We start from the raw sequence: 15,434 nt of genomic DNA on the forward strand, positions 1-15,434 counted from the left end.
TCATAATCTTTGCTGTTCCATTTAGGACCGTATTATCTTCCTAGTTATTTATGCCTAATATCCATAACTCTGAAGATGAAGCATTCTACAGCCAAAGCATAGCATCCATCATCATCCTAAAGGATTGTTGCAAATCCCTCCTCAATCATTTGCCTATCTTTTATGCTCTGACAGCTGTACTTTCTCCTTCATCCATATTCCTCAACTATAAGGGTCAGCTTCTTCTGGCTACCGTTGGCTGAGGAATTCACTTGTCTGAAAGTCTGAACATGGAGTAAGTTGTGGTTATTCAGTGACCATTGGATTGACTGACAGACAACTGAACAGGTCTGCTAGGCAGGCGGCCCCTACTTCTGTCTTTATTCTTTTTCATTTCCCAAGGTTCCTGCCTCTGACCTCTGGGCCATGTAGTATGGGATGCTGAGGATGCTCTGTGGCAGCATCTTCCTGTCCATTTAAGAACACTGTCCTTTAGGGTACAGGACCCACATGCCTGTTTTTCATGGCTTGCCTTCACTAGGGTTAGGCTGTTCCAGTTGGCCTGTATGCTGTGGGCTTAATGTGTTTAAATAAAAGCCAGCTATTCAGTTTATCACAGTGCTGAGGACTCGAGGGCTATAATCTAGTCTTCCTTTGTAACTTCCCTGCTAGCTGGCACCTTACTGGATAATATTGTTCACTGAGTACACGATGCCATGAGGCATTGTGATGGGAAAAGAAGGTGACAGAATCCACAGGGATTGCCACACACAACAAGATATTACAGATGTTTTTCTGCTTTCCTAAAATTGTAACCGTTGTTCCCAAGTTAAAACAGAAGAGTGCCTATATTCTCAAGAAAACATTTAGCTGCCATATATTACCATGCCAAGAAAGCCTGACAAATCACTCTCTTCCAGATATGGAGAAGAGAAAGGCGATGAGAGACGATGGATGGGTATTCCTTTCTTTAAACAGAATCTCTGGATGCTGTGCTTACTGCCACCAAAGACTTGATCTTGTAACCATCTTCACCTCTTCCTGAATTGGTGGAGTTTGAATTAAGAAAAACAATTGTAGAGACAGAGAAGTAGAAAAGTGAAGTGAGAGCTTGGAATGGTGGTGTGCACCTGTAATCTCAGCACTTTGGAGGCTGAGGCAGGGGAGCACAGTGAGTTTGAGACTAGCTTGAGCTACATAGTGAATTCAAGGCCAGCCAGGAATGTACAGCAAAAAAAGAAGAGGAGGAGAAGAGAAGAAGAAGGAAGAAGAAAGAAGAAAAAGGAGGAGGAGGAGGAGGAGAAGGAGGAGGAGGAGAAGGAGAAGGAGAAGGAGAAGGAGAAGGAGAAGGAGAAGGAGAAGGAGAAGAAGAAGAAGAAGAAGAAGAAGAAGAAGAAGAAGAAGAAGAAGAAGAAGAAGAAGAACAACAACAACAACAACAACAACAACAACAACAACAACAACAACAACCTGGGATGTTATTGAAAAGGAAAATGGAGAAATGGAGGATGGAGGAGAGAGAGGTCAGTTGTCTCTTGACACGCCAGGCCAAGGAAAAGGAACCTTAGAGCAGCATCCGCTCTTAGAGTTAGGAGCCCAGGGTGCATCAGTTTGTGAAATCACTGTACTGTCTTCCAAAGGTTATAATGAATGTAAGTAGAGCAAAATTGATTCATATTATCATAGCTGCTCCAGCTGCAACACAAGCCTTGAATCCCCTCCAAAGGGGATCCTCAATTGAGGAATTGCCTCTGTTAGATTGGCCTGTGGGTCTGACTGAGAGACATTTTTAAGAATTGCTAATTAGTGTAAGAGGGTCCATCCCATTGTGCATAGTGCTGTCCCCAGCTAGGGGGGGTTGGCAGGATAAGAAAGCTAATTGATGGAGCCCATTCCCTATGGAGGGATACCTTGCTCAGCCTAGATATAGCAGGGAGGGTCTTGGCTCTGCCTCAAAGTAATGTGCCCAACTTTGTTGACTTCCCAGGGGAAGCCTTATTTCTGAGGAGTGGATGAGGGGGGTTAGGATGGGGATGGGAAGTGAGGGGAGTAGGAAGAGGGGAGGGAGGGGAAACTGGGATTGGTATGTAAAAATGAGAAAAGACTTTTAAAAAATAAATTTTATAAAGAACTAAAAAAGAAAAGAGCTAACTGAGCAAGCTACCAGGGAACAAGCCAGTAAGCAATGTTCCTATGTGGTCTCCACTTCAGTTCCTGACTCCAATATCTTTTATTCAGCCTTCCCTGGCTTCCATTGGTGATGGATGGTAACCTACCTCAACTGGTGTAGCTTGGTTCATGGAATCCTGTCTATAAGCCAGCAAGGTAATGAAGAAAGGACAGACACACAGACACAACTACAGGAAAGCTTGGGTCAGGTGGTGTGGTGATGCACTATTCTGAAGACATCTATTACATTCTAAGAGACTGAAACTTTTACTAAGCCTAACATCCAGAGTTAATAATACACCTTGAGCTCATTTAAGGCTTGAAACTGCCATCCTACTGTGTACTTAGTCTGTTTGATCTGCTTTTAAGAGAACCATCTAACAGTCAACCTTGCTAGCCTTGGATTTCCTATATAATCAACTTTCACCACCTAAGTCAATGGCATAGTGGCAATCTTAAGTTATATTCTGTACTGGTTTGAATGAGAATAACCCCCATGGGCTCATATGTTTGAATATTTGGTTCCCAGTCAGTGGGACTGTTTAGTAAGAATTAGGAGGCGTGATCTTATTGGAGGTGGTATATCACTGGACGTTGGCTTTGAGGTATCAAAGGTCCATGTCAGGGTTAGTCTCGCACGCCCCCGTCTTTCTCGCTCTCTCCCTCCTCTCCCCTCTCTCTCCCCTTTCTGTTAGTGGATCAGGATATAAGATCTTAGTTATATCACAGGGGTAGAGGTTACCTAGTTTTATAAGAAATCTCTGTAGTCAGATAGGCTCAACTATAAACATCCAGGAGAATGAGAAAAATGAAGTTGCTGATTTATATACACATGGATTGATCATCATAAACACTTGTACTTGGGTCAGGGGAAAATATGTGATGCATTATCTTTCCAAGTCCGACCCGTATGTAGAACCAGCTTTGTATGGAGAACCAGCTTTGTATGGAGAACCAGCTTTGTATGTAGAACCAGCTTTGGGAATCTCCCATGGGTCCAAGGCCTTAGAGTCTTCAGCATGGCAGTCTCTATGTTGCCGATACACAGTCACTCGGGACTTGAGTCACCTGAGCTTCCTTTGCTCCCTACAATAATCCATAAGATGAAACAAACTACCTCAGGACCCAGCAATATGACTCTTGGGCATATACCCAAAGGATGCTCAATCATACTTTAAGGACATTTGCTCAGTTATGTTCATAGTAGCATTATTTGTAATAGCCAGAACCTGGAAACAACTTAAATGCCCCTCAACCAAAGAATGGACAAGGAAAATGTGGTACATTTACACAATGGAGTAGTTCTCAGGAGAAAAAAATAAATAGAAATTTGCATGCAAATGGATGGAACTAGAAAAAAAACCATCCTGAGTGAGGCAACCCAGATCCAGAAAGATGAGTATGGTATGCACTCACTCATAAGCGAATACTAGACATAAAGCAAAGGATAAACATCCTATAGTCTACAACCCCAAAGAAGCTAGGTAACAAGAAGAACCCCATCAAAATCCCAGTAAAACTCTTTACAGACCACAAAAGAATAATACTCAACTTCATATGGAAAAGCAAAAAAACCCAGGATAGCCCAAACAATCCTGTACAATAAAAGAACTTCTGGAAGCATCACAATCCCTGACTTCAAACTCCCCAATTACAGAGCTACAGTACTGCAAACAACCTGGTACTAGTATAAAAACAGACAGGGGGACGAATGGAATTGAATCGAAGACCTAGAGATCAATGCACACACCTACACATTTTTTTGACAAAGAACCAAAAAATATAAAATGGAAAACCAAAGGATTTTATCTTTTAAAATTAGTGCAGAAACCCTTTTTGGCCTTTTAGTAAGGGCCAAATATTCAAGTGTAAAAGCAAAGTTTAGAAGTCATAGGACTTTTTCTTTTTAATAGCTCACTATTAATCTTAATAACAAGTGACAGTAAAAATTAAAAAAAATGGTAAACATATGAGCATGCCTATAGTAAGATTTCCAGGACTGAAATAAAAAAGAAAAGGAGGAGAGGAGACAACCGGGTGAAGTGAAGCACACAGCTGGCAAATCGGCACCCTCTGCCAAATCTACAACATATCTACCACAGCTCACACGCAAAGCTGACTTCCACATTTTCCACTTGGATTTTCTTTGATATGAGAGCATTTGTTTGATGCCACCTTTGGTCTGATAAATGACTTCCTTTTTGGAAGTACTTCGTAGGCTTCTAGAAGGCAGGGGAATCCTTAGAAATAAAGCAACAGTGAAACAAGCCAGAACTCTCGGGCTGGGGACAAGAAGTCAGAAATTGTCCTTCATACAAACACATTATTTGAGCACATAAAAGTGTCAGTTTTAGGAAGCAGAATTTATGCGCATGTCTCTGGGCTTTGGGTGGTAGAAGCTACTTGCATACATGCTCCTAGTCTCTACAGCAGCCGGCGTGGAAAGTTCTACTGCTCTACACTGTGGACTCTCAGATCCTGACGCACCGTGGCCTTCTAGAATTCACCTTGGCCTCTGTACTATGAATGTGCTCCTTTACCTTTTCCACCACTAGACTTTTATTTGCAATGGGATTTTGTTCTTAATGCTTAAAATTACATTTGCTATTGGCCAGCAATTCAGAGACTCGGCATCCTTAACTCTCACTAGTCAATAATTCATTTTAAAAATTATTTACATTTATTTAGTTTGTGTGTGTGCATGTACATGTATACATGCATGGGGTTGTGTGTGTGTGTGTGTGTGTGTGTGTGTGTGTGTGTGTGTATGTGTACATATCACAGTGCACATGAGACAGTCAGAGGACACTTTGGGTGAAAGAGAGCTCTCTGCTCCCACGATAAACTCAGGTTTTCAGGCTTTGAGGTAAGTACCTCATTTGCTGAACCATATCAGTGGAGCAATAAAATTACTTCTTTGTGTACTGTCCAGCCAGAAAGAATTTAAGCAATGTTTCATTAAAATATTTTCCACTAGTTAGAAAACCAGCCATACAATGTAAATTTAAGAACTGGAAAGAATGTGTCATTAGTAAAAGGCTTTTCTGCTCCTTTCTTTGCAGGAAGAGACCACCCCAAAGAAGAAAGGAACATGGAATCCAGGTCTGTTGCTAATGACAGAGCAATTGCTTAGTTTTTTGGAATTATGAGGCTTTATTTGGAACCGTGAAATAATTGGGTTTCTCTGAGACTAATGGGATAGTTGATATAAATCACTTAGCATAATATTTAGCTGTTAGGTTTAGAAGGTACCATCTCCAGCCAGGTGGGCCTGGGCTGTGTAGCAAAGGTGGCTGAGGAAACCAGAAAAGGTGAGGCCAACTGGGAAATAGCTGTGGCCTCTGCTTCATCCCCCATCTCCTTTATCTGCGTTAGTGTCCCCAATAACAGACTAGAAGCAGTCATAGGACACAAACCCCTTTCTCTCCAAGTTGCTTTTTGGTAATGGTGCTTGTAACGGCAGGGGGGAACAAAGCAGAACATTTGTGAAATGCAACCTCATGGGGACTAGCAGCAGTGGCTCTAGGGACCAAAGGGACAGGTAAGTGGTCTGAATGCACACTGAGGGGAGGATGACATGGGAAAGTCTGATTACAAACCCAACTCCATGTTCCTTTTCTTCTAGAGACATCTCTCAGTCAGAGATCTCATCATAGTTTTCTCCATATAAATGGATGTCTTGATGTTGGCTGCAGGCTTATTCTCCAGGATTTTTTTAAAATTATGAATGGATAGTAGATTTTGTCAAAGGACTTTTTTTTGTATGTAATGAGATGCTTCTACCATTTCTGTCCTTGAGTGTATTTATGTGGTGTATTACAACTTTTAGCTAATTGAGTGGAGCTAGCAACAGTCATTCTCGATGAGGTAACCCAGAGGAAGAAAGGCAAACGCTGATGTTCCTCATGTGGATTCTAGCTTTAACTCTTGAGACGTGTTTAAATTGATGTGCCCACACAAGCGAGGCGACCAGAAAGGGGCCACAGGAGGGTTTCAAGGAAGGGGGACTAGAACACAGGTTGTATGAAGTGTAACAGGGATCAGTGGAGTGGAGAGGGTTAAGTGTGGTGGGGGGTTGGAGGGCAGGGTAGCTGAAGGCTCTTACTAACAATATAGACCTACAAAAACCCACCAAGTTGTCTGGTTGTCATCATGAGATGAGATTACAGAGCTAAACCTCTACTGTGGGGCTCCTCTTTCTCTGTATGGCTTTCTCAAGTCAAATGTTCTGGTCTTGGATCCAACATTAGACATCCCCAATACACATTTACCTTCTAGAACGTGTTTTGAGCCAGTTCAGACTCCATTCGCATTGCCATGAGCAGGAATAGCATAGCACACATTTGCAGCCCTATCAGTTTTCTTTATCATGTAGTTCACAAGGACTGTCAGAGGTCAACAAAGGCATCCTCCCCACAAATTTAGACAACTCTAGGGAGTCCTTGCTGCAGACAGCAAATGCTCAGCACTCCACTGAAGGATAACCAGGAGTTTTGTACTAATTTATGTCTTTTAGCCTTTTATGAATGTCACCAGGCTTATTGTATCAACAAGAAAAACTGAACGGCAAAATGTTGGGTAGCATGCCCACAATGGTTAATCTGCATCGCAACATGACTGGATTTAGCATCACCATAGAAACATGCCTTCTCTAGGTGTATCTTTAAGAGTGTTTCTAAAGTGGCTTTAATGGAGGAGAAGAAGATCACTCCAAATGTGGGGTGGCATCCAGTGAGCTGGCATCATGGACTGAATGAAAAGGAGAGGCTTCAACTCTTAGTCACCTGGCTGCAGTAGCAGCGTGACCATCCATCTCATGTCCTGGCCATTGTGCCTTCCTCTCCATGATGGGCTGCATTCCTTCAAACTGAGGGCTCAGATAAACTATTCTCCCATTAAGTCTCTTTTTGCTAGGTGTTTGGGCACAAAAATAAGAAAGTAATGAACACAATGCCCAAAAGTCTTTCTGTGGCAGTGTCATGTGACTATGGATCTTCCTGGCTTCTCAGCTTCATAGCCACTAGGACTTATTCTGAATTCTTCATAATGAGTTTACATCCAGCTCTGGAAAGAGGGTATGTAAAGAAGGGGAACAGTTCTCGTGATGGCAGGGTAGAGGGCAAAGCCCTCTCTCTTCCTGTCACTGTACCCTGGAGTTGAGGATGGACTTGGGTCTTTACACTCCAGGACAAGGTCATCTGGGAAGAATATGTCAAACTCGCTCTTCCCGGATGCGAGGGTCTGTGCTGTAGCCATAGAAGGTTGCAGAAGTGGATAAAATGGCTTTCTTATGGATGGCTGTATGTAATCTTCATGATAATCTACAGACTTTACCTTAAATTTACAAGAACAACAGAATGGACCTGTGAAACTGTGTTACTTTGCCTGCCTAAAATACCTGAGTAGTATAATAAAGAGCTGAATGAGCAATAGCTAGGCAGGAGAAAGCATAGGCAGGGCTGGCAGGCAGAGCAAATAAATAGAAGAAGAAAAAGAGAGGAGAGAGATCAAAGAATGAGAGAAGGAGGAGGAGGACTCCAGGGGCCAGCCACCCAGCTACACAGCAAGCTACAGAGTGAAAAAAAATCAAAAGTATATAGAAGAAAGATAAAAGCCCAGAGGCAAACAGTAAATGGGATAATTTAAGAAAAGCTGGCAAGAAACAAGCCAAACTAAGGCTTGGCATTTATAAGTAATAATAAATCTTCATGTGTTTTATTTGGGAGTTGGGTGGTGGACTCCCCCAAAAGAGTAAAGAGTAAAAAAACCAACAACAGTGCCTTCTTCCCCCACAGCCACTTCCTGCCTCTTCTAGAGTTCTCTAGTCTCCCTAGTCTCCTTCATTTCCCTGTTTCTTGTCAGCCCCAGAAGTCCAAACAGGCTCCAGATTCTCTTTCTTCCTGTGTTTCCAGCTCTCATACTACTCGTTATTCTCCTGAAGGATGGCAGGCAACCAAAATTTGCCATGTGTCTGTCTTGCACCCAATTCAGAGAGGATGGCTTAAGACTCAGGGCCCATAGCAAGGTTCATATCCCAGAGGGCGTTGGATTCATTACAAGGATATTTCCTTCAGCACTAAATGAGGGTGTGACTCTCAGTACTAAGCACTGCCTAGCATGCTTCATGCCTGCCATTGACAAATTGTAACCTGTTTCTAGATGGTACACCAGTTCACTACAGACACTTACGTATAGAACATGGTACCCAAACTTGAGAACGTGGTCCCCAAACAAGAGCATGTGTGGTCAGTTCTTTCAGAGAATGGGAAGCTGAGTAGCTGTTTTTTCAGACGAGGAATGGACAGGAACAGTAGGACATGGGGGCTCTTCCCATCACATGTTCATCTCCTGGGACAACAGCTGGCCTGTACCACCCCTGGACATGGATAGCTTTCTGGATGACCATCCAGTGGCTGTCCTGTCTTCTGAAAAAGAGGGACACACCTAGGCTTGCCATTTCTCACTTCGAGCCCTGAAGTTTCTCTGTGGTTTTCAACTGTATTTCTGAAAACTCTGCTATGGTAGCGTCACATTTTTCAGACTTCCAAACCCCTTTCCTGTGCCCAGCGTCTACACTGAGGGTGTCTCCTATTTTAGTAGCTCTCTGCGGCTTCAGTCACGGCTCTTCAGCCCACCTTGGCAGAAGAGCATCGTGGTGATGTCCAAGGACAAATTGCCTGAGCTTGTCTGCCAGCGTTTGTTTTCTCTTTGGTGAAAGGACTTCCAGTTCTCAGGAAAGTTGACTTCTCACGGGGCTTGTCTAAACACTCATCTGGAGCCTACCACTTTTCAAGGAGCTTCTTAGATTTATTAATTTTAGATGCTACTGCTAGTCTACACCATTTTTTCTTCTATACCCAATAGTTGAAACTGGACAGTTTACGAAGCAAGGAAGTATTTGAGGGGTGGGGGACTGGAGTCTAAGAGCAAGTTGTTGCTGGTGGCTTCAGCTCTACTTTTGGTAGGGGCCTTGTGCTGCTGTATGCATTGTGGGAAAGCAGATAGCGAATAGCCCCTGCAGAGAAACAAAACAGGATAGTGAATTGTTATATCCTTTATAACAAGCACTCTGTGGTTACTGTCTCAGTCCCATGAGAGTAAGCTCAACTGAGGGAGATAGCATGCATGCATTCATGAGCTGTCCACCCTTTTGATTCAAATTCCTCCCACTAGGTTTCACCTCCCAACACTGCCACTCAGAGGGAACAGCCCTCAGCATGAATTTGAGTATGGACAAAGACACTCAAATCACAGCACTGACCAGGCTAACTCAGAAATGCCAACACCTGCCCTGTGTCCTCCCACCAAAGCCAGTTTATTTTGTCTAGTTTATTAATCCATCTTCCTACTTTTCTTTGCCATTTATGCTCAGAGTTAGTCACTATTTATTATTGCTATTAGTTTGAGGACAAAGTCTCACTATTTTGCTCAGGCTGGCCTCATACTCATAATCCTGAGCTCTGTTCTCTTTGAATTTTCAGGTGTATATACTCCACTTGGAAAACCTACACCAGTCAGAAATTCAGTTAGGGTTTTTAAGAACCAGGTTCTTCAAGTGATGGGACATGGAGCACAATAATTTAAAGGGCTAAAAGGGAACAATGGGATAAGGAGGGTTAAATTGGGGTGCAGGATGTGAGGGCAAAGAAAAGGAGAGACTATCAGGAGGGATAACTAAACTAAGGGTCATTTGAAAAAGCCTCATGTGTAGAATGAGCGGTGGGCTGCGTCCCGCCACCCAGCTGCCGGCTAGCTTTACGCCCGAAATAATTACACAGAAACTGTATTCTTTTAAACACTGCCTGGCCCATTATCTGTAGCCTCTTATTGGCTAATTCTCACATCTTCCTTTAACCCATATTTAGTAATCCGTGTAGCACCATGAGGGGTGGCTTACCAGGAGAGAGCTTAACCTGCGTCCATCTCGGAGAGGAGAAGCATGGAGACTCACTATGGAGACTGCCTGAATCGTCTCCCCTTCTTTCCCAGAATTCTGTTCTCTGTACTCCGCCTACCTAATTTTCTGTTATCTTAAAGGGCCAAGGCAGTTTTCTTTATTAATTAACCAATGAAAGTAACATAGACAGATAACTCTCCTCCATCACTCATGGAAACTTACTACTATAGAAACACACACACACACACACACACACACAAGTTTAATTAAAATACCCTACAGTGAGGGGACAATATCCCTACTAGATGTTCTGTGGTTCTTTTGCAGGTTTTGTTTTTGTTTTTGTTTTTGTTTTAGCATTTTCCTGATTTGGAGCTATGCTCCAGTTTATGTGTTACTTGCTTGCTGGATGTCATTCCCAATTTACTTTCGTCTTCTTAATTGATTGATTGGTTAATTAATTAATTGATTGGCTGATGAATTAACTTTTTGGTGCTGGGAATCAAACCCAGATTCTTATGCATGTTAGGCAAGGGTTCCTTCCTAAAGCATATTCTGCCAAATGCCTTCTCACCATTCAAAGCTGTGCCTCTGCCTCTGTCAGAGCATACTAGATGGTCAACTTTCACTGTCAAAACTGTCTGAGCTCATGCCATGAATGAGGGTAATTTCCAAATCTCCTTGCCTGCCCATCTTTTGGGATGTCTCTGCTCCGAGGCTTCCAGACTTAAAATCAGGAAATGAAAATTTCCCACCCTAGATCTTGTCACTGGGAATCTTTCTTGAAAATCTCCTCCACCCAGCTCTTAGCCTAGGGCTTCCTCCTCAAGGAGTTTCTGTGACTGTTAAGTACTTTAATGAAAACAAGAGGACCTCAGTGTTATCTGTACATGCAGGCACACTCAGAACACTGAGATGGACAAGCATTTAGTTGGCAAGGACTGGCCTTTCTTCGTTACACAGGATCAACATGTGGGCATCTGCCCAGGCACAGCTGGTACCTCCCCTGAGCTCTTTTCACGGCTTGTCAGGTCCTGCCAACTAACTTCCACTTGGCAAAACTTGAACTTTGATAAGAAAACAAAAGTAGCTCTTTCAATTGCAGGAACATTTAGACAATGATCTGCTCTCAAAGCCTTGCATTGAAGTTAAACTATGGCTGTGGAGCTATGAGTACGGGAGGGGACCCTCTGAAGCTGGTACAAAGGGGCATTATATGACAAGGGCACAGGGTTTTTGCAAAAAGGTGGTTGACAGTGTACCCCAGCTGCCTTAGTAGGGCCAGAGTTTTAACTTCGAGATGACAGTAGCTTACCATATTTGAGTCTACCATTAGTTATTTAAAACTTATTCAATATTGCCACTCATGGACATTAAGCCACTGATTTCTTGTAATACAGTGACTTTTTCTAAGTTAATATGTAAAGATCTTGTTTTTTTTTTTATTCATCCCTATATAGTGTGTCCCACACAGTCACTGACTGACCATATATGGCAATGATCATATGAAATACATTGCTTCACATTGTGTTTGGATACCTTGCTTGTGTAATGCACTCCATGATGTCCAAATAATGAAAGTCACCCAACAAAGTCACTCAGTGTACATTCCTGTAGCTAAACAAAATGTGACGGCCTACTGAGTCCAGATGACGAAAGACCAGTCCTTTGCCATTTTTTTTCTTCACATTTGCTCAAGAATGCCAAAACAATAGTTTTTTTTTAGGCTAACATTATTTTAAGAAAGAGAAAAAACTGACATAGAATTTCCAATATTCACTGTAGCAAGTAAAGATAATTTAAACAGTGCTATTTTAGTCATTTTCATATGAAAAAGATACTTTAACACCCAGATGTATTAGAAGGACTCAATTTTAGAATAAGATTCCTTAAACAAAGTATATTTAAGGTATAAAAGGACAGCTGAGTGTTAGAACACATACTTCACATGCAGAAGACATCAAGCTCAATAATTTGCAAAAACTAACTAACCAACTAAATGAATAAATAAATAAGATTTTATGAAAATCTTGCTCAAAAATTCTCTTTTTAAATTGTGCATTGGAGCAGTTCCAGCATTGTCTTAGGTCAACATTAGCCTGAAAAAACAATTTGAGAAGCACTAGCTGAGGACCGTGGAGCCATTTCCCGATAGAACACATAAGAAGCAATTCGGTAGCCTCATGTCTGTTTCTGTTTGCTCCTGGAACCTCTGTAATCCAGCAAACCCTCTTTGTAGGATTCCTTGACACACCCATTTTAGGCTCCTGGAAATACCCCTGGAGCTGGTAGAACAAGGAACATATCACCCGGTTCCCACTCAAAGCTCTAATACTATATTGGATTCTCGAACATTCAAACCCAGTTCATCTCTTTCCCAGTCTCTGATTTTTGCTCATTGGTCTTCCCACTATCTGGAACGCTTTCCATACCGATCTGTATTTTCTCACAGGCTTGAATACTGCTGATTGAGTTGAGCAAACCTTCTAAGCTTTGTAAGTTCAACAAAACAAGGAACCTTTATCTCAGGTCTGTTCTCAACAAGCAGCTGTCCCTCCCTTCACCTGCTTCACAGGAAGGAACTGGAAAATAGGAGACTTATCTGTGTACTGTGCCATGAAATTTACAGCTTATAATAAAGTTATGTATGGACTACATCTGCCATTCCCACCTGCACTCTTCCAGATTCTTGTCTGGAGAGCAGAACTGCAGTTCTCCCTTGAGGGAGAATATGTTCTTCCTGTCAGTCAAGTTGGGTCAGATCTGCACACAACCCTACCACACCAAGTAACTGGTACAAAATCTGTGTGAGGAGAATCAGGCAGTTTTCCAGAAGTTTGAGAACACGTGACGCTGAGAGAGTTACAGAAAAGCACAAGACAGAGAACTCCCTGCAACTGGGTCACCCAGCTACAGGCAACTTGAAGCACTGATTGCTTGATTCATAAGAAGGTTCTCAGAGCTGCCTTGCATCCTGCTGTTTTGTTTTGTTATTTTAATTGAGTCTTTCAGTTACTTTTCTGCTTTACTCCCTCCAATATGTGGCCATTGTGCATGTGTGTTTCTGTGTGTCGAATGCATGTCTTAATGTGTACATACGTGTGTGAGGGTGTGTACATGCTTGGAAGCTAGTGATAGACATTGGGTATCTTTCCTAATCACTGTCTTAGCTAATTTTCTATTGCTGGGAAGAGTTCACGACTAACACACCTTATAAAAGAAAGCATTTAATTTGGGGGCCTTGTTTACGGTTTCAGCGTGTGTTGGGGAACATGACAGCAGGCCTGAATGACACTGGAACACTAGCAGGGAGCTTTTACATCCTCATCAGCAAGTTGGAAGGAGAGAGACTGGGCTTATCATGGGCTTTTGAAAGCTTGAAACACACCACCAGTGATACATGCCCAGTTCTCAAATCAGTTCCACCAGTTAGGGGCCAAGCACTCAAACAGAAGAGCCTCTGGGGCCGCTCTCAAACCACCATAATCGCTTCCCACCTTATGTGCTGAGACTGGGTGGCTAGTTGAATAAGGAGCTCATTGATTTGGCTAAGCTGGTTGGCAAACAAGCTTTAGAGATACAGATTCGCTCGAACAGTTTTGAAAAACACCTCTACGGAGATCAGATCTCAGGTCCTCATTTTTGTTTAGCAAGTGCTTTTACCACCTGAACCATTTCTCCATCCTATAGCCTCCCAGTGTTTGTTCACATTAATAAGCATCTATTTCTGATGCTTAAATACCTTAAATACAATAGGTGATGCAATCTTCTTGTGTTTTCATTATTGTAATAAAAGTTGTTAAAATAAATTCAGAGCTTACCTTTGCAGCGTGTCCTACGCTTTCCTCATAATTCTTGACGTCCACAATGAGCTCAGGAGATGATCAACAGTTTTTCTGATAATTTACCTTTGCTCAGACATAAACTAATAGAGATGAAGCGGTTTACTTGAAATTACAAAGCATAAAGGCAGATCTTGACCTTTTGAGATGTTTCTAATCATGACTAGAAAATAAAACATTTGTGTGTTGTTTGGATTCTGTGGAGTTGTTTTCAAAATATACATTAAAGTTGCAATTAAAAATGGCCCCTTCTGATCTCCCTGTAGATAAATACCATTCTGACTACTTGACCTCTCAAAGTTTCGAACTACACCATGCAAATAAAGCTTGCAGAAGTGTTTTTACTATCTTATTAAAAAGTCTCCTCCCCCACATATGACATGCGCAAGGCACCTATCGGAATGGTGGGGTACTGGAATGTATCTAGAGAGTAAAGGAGAGGTGAAGATGCCCGGCAGGCCCCGACTGTTCAGTCACTAAGTGCTGTGGACAATCTATTCTGTGATGGGTGCTGTCCCTAGGCCTTAGTAATGCAATGGAGATGCGGACAGCATGCATCAAGCCTTTCAGAGAAAAATGATACCCAGATACTTGTTAAAGATGCCATAGATGGCAACAAGTCGTAGAGGAACAGACTCTTGTGGCAAGTGAAGAATGGCTTCACCTCTGACTCGAACCAAGATAAGTGGGAATTTATAACCAAGGAATAGGGTGGGGACAGTGGGTGGAGAATGCTAGGCTGTAACAGTAAAGACTCATTATTTGCTTTCCAGGGTTATCGCAGAAGGCAGACCAGCTGATAAAATGCTGAGGGCGTTTGGTACCGAGAGTCTTGTGTTTTCACCCTCAGTTCAGGTCCTTTGAGTCTACGGATTGATTAAGCTGGAGTTCTGCAAGCTCAGAGGACTCGACTAAAGCTTTGCTTAAAGAAGAGTTTTGGTCAAGAAACTCAGAGTTGAAAAGGTTAAGGGGTAAGCAAGTAAGGTAGAGACATGATTTAATTTTGTAGTAAAGTATTTTACTTTTGCTATTCGCACAGATGCCTCTGTAACCTCTCCTGCAGAAACAAACTATCCAGATAAGTATATCACAGGGTACCTCACAGAACAGAGAGGAGACCAAAGCAATCTGAGGTGATGCGTATGTCCACCAGCGTGGACTCTGCAGTAAAAAGCATTTTGCATGTTGAGATGGTTTAAAAAAAGTAATTTTACCCAGAGAATAATACCGTTACCAGAAAATCATTTCCCGCAGCTTCAGTTGCACAAATGACATTCCAAGTCCTCAGTCTCCCACAAGCACCTGCTTGCCGTGTGATCAGGCCCCGAACACGTGTGACTCGCATTTCCTCACTGACTTTATGCTAATGAGTTAAATTTGAAGTGCCAAGGAAGAAAACCTATTTATAGATAGCTAAGACAGGCTTGCAGATTTCCCTCAAAGCTGAAACATTCTGTAACACAAACCAAACACAGCTATATTCACCATGAGTTAATACGCAGAGGTTCTCACTGTACTTGGAGGAATTATGCAGGGCAGTAGGAAGA

Source organism: Arvicola amphibius, chromosome 11, assembly GCF_903992535.2.
Source record: "Arvicola amphibius chromosome 11, mArvAmp1.2, whole genome shotgun sequence".
NCBI lineage: Eukaryota > Metazoa > Chordata > Mammalia > Rodentia > Cricetidae > Arvicola > Arvicola amphibius.